General features: G+C 68.0%; 1 long non-coding RNA gene across 1 annotated transcript; it reads left to right on the forward strand.

Moving 5' to 3' along the window:
* The first annotated feature begins 618 nt into the window (after positions 1–618).
* LOC112958304 lies at positions 619–1,800 on the forward strand. Its single transcript, XR_003251406.1, has 4 exons — positions 619–672; positions 769–808; positions 1,623–1,675; positions 1,790–1,800. It is a non-coding gene; the product is annotated as an uncharacterized LOC112958304 (long non-coding RNA).
* The last annotated feature ends 439 nt before the right edge of the window (positions 1,801–2,239 follow it).

Raw genomic sequence — 2,239 nt, forward strand, 5'->3', positions numbered from 1 at the left:
GGGTGATGGGGGAATTTGGGGCGGGACTGGGGAGATTTGGGGCAGGAGGAGCAGATTTGGGGTGGGAATGGGGGGCTTTGGGATGGAAAAGGGGCAGGTTGGGTTTTAAAAAGCGGTGTTTGGAAGGAAAATGGGTGTCTGGGGTGGAAAAGTGGGGTTTGGGGAGGGGGCTGGGCTAGGGGAGGTGGAGGGAGTGCTGGGCAAAGGGGATTGGGGGTGAAAAGAAGGGATTTTGGGTGGAAATTGGGGGATTGTTGCATAGAAATGGGGATATTGGGTGGAAATGGGGGCTATTGAGGTGGAAAAGGGGATATTGGAGTGAGAAAGGATTTTGGGGTGAAAATGGAGGAATTTGGCTAGGAGAGGAAAAATATTGGAATAAGATTGAAATATTTTGGGAAATAAAGGTAATTAGGGTGTCAATGGAAAAGGTTTAGAGTAGAAAAGGGGGCTTTGGGGCAGCAGGAGGGGGACGACCCCCCACTATTGGGTCCCCCCTGCCAATGTGTCTCCCCACCCCCCCCACCCCCCCAGGCCTTGGTCCCGGCCATGGAGGAGGAGGAGGAGAAGCCGCCGCGCGCGCCGGGGCGGGAGGAGGGCGAGGATGGGCGGGGGGGGCACCCCGGGGACGCCCCCCCCGAGGCCGAAGGCTGCCCCGGGCAACTGCTCGTGGTGAGTAAAGGAGGCGGGGAGGGGGTCGGGGGGGCCCGGATGCCTGGGTCCCCTGCCCCCCGCCGCGGTGCTGAGCTCCTCTCCTCTTCCTCGCAGAAGGCTCTGCCCTGCACGGCCGCCTGGGCTGCTGAGCAAGGTGGGACAGGGCACGGGGGGGGGCACAGGGGGGCCTTGGTGTCCCCTGTCCTGCCCTCCCGCTGTCCCCATGGGGGGGGACACAGACACACAATTGGGGGCCCCTTGTTGTCCCTCCCGTGTCCCCTCGGGGCTCCCGTCACCTCCTCCCTGTCCCCGTGTCCCGTGGGACCCCGTCCTTGTCCCTGGTGGCCCTGGGGGGGGGGGGCCCTCCCTGGCCCTGGTGTCACTTGTCACCCCCCCGCCCCCCCCCGGCCTGCCCCGTGTCCTTGGGCTCTGTGGCACCAGTTTTGTCCCCTCGCGTTGTGTCTGTGTCACTCGTCACTGCGGGATGTGTCACCGTCCTTGTTGTCCCCTGATGCCTCTCGTGTCCCTGGGCTCTTGTGCCTGTCACCCGTGTCCCCATGGTGGCAGTTACCTGGAGAGACCTGTCTCCTGTGTCCTTGTGGTGCCTGTCGCTCCGTGGCACTCGTCACATTGTCCCCATGTTCATCTCCTTGTGGGGCCCGGCCCCTGTGTCCCGTGGTGATTCCCATGTCCCCCCAACCCCTGTCCCTTGTGTCCCCATAGGGCTTCCCATGTCCCCATCCCCTGTCCCCATGTCCCCATAGTGCCCCCCGTGTCCCCCAGCCCCTGTCCCCATAGTGCCCCCCCTGTCCTGCAGGACCTGTCCCCTATGTCCCCGTAGTGCCATTCGTGTCCCCCAGCTCCTGTCTCCCATGTCCCCGTAGGGCCCCCCATGTCCCCGTAGGGCCCCCCATGTCCCCGTAGGGCTCCTCTGTCCCCCGTCCCCGCTCACGGGCTTGTTCCCGCAGAGGCCGTGAGGAAGAGGATGTCGCGGTGCCAGGAGCCGCGCGCGCAGGGCCCGGTGAGTGCCTTCCCCCCCCCGCCACCGTCACCATCCCCATGGTGGGGGGCAGCTCTGTGTCGTCCCCCCCCCAGGTTAATTAGCTAATTAACGACCCCCTCGCGTGCGGTGCAGGTGTGGGGGCTGCTGGAGCAGCTGCAGAGGGGCTGCCGGGCGGCGCTGCGGGGCCAGCCCCCCGGCGGGGCCGCGGCCGCGGGGTGAGCACGCCGGGGCCCCTTGGGGGGGGTGGAGCGGGACGCCAGGGACCCCTGGGAGCGGGGCGGTGGACGCCGGAGACCCTGGGGGGGGGAATCCGGACACCCCCAGCACCCCTGGACCCCCATGGGGGTGGAGGCCTCCCGGACGCCAGGCCCCCAGCATGGGCGGGTGGGGGTGGTACCCGAACGCCGGGGCCCTCAGCGTGGGGGGGCCGCCGACGTCGCCGTGTCCCCCCCGCCCCCGCAGCAGTGACGGGGACGGCGACGGGGACGAGCTGGAGCTGGTGGCCGAGATGCGGGTGGGCGACGCGGCGGCCGCCTCGCGCCTCCTGCGCCGGCCCCGGCCCTGGCGGGCGCCCAAAGCAGG

Source organism: Nothoprocta perdicaria, unplaced genomic scaffold (genome assembly GCF_003342845.1).
Source record: "Nothoprocta perdicaria isolate Ctin4 unplaced genomic scaffold, notPer1 scaffold_839, whole genome shotgun sequence".
Classification (NCBI taxonomy): domain Eukaryota; kingdom Metazoa; phylum Chordata; class Aves; order Tinamiformes; family Tinamidae; genus Nothoprocta; species Nothoprocta perdicaria.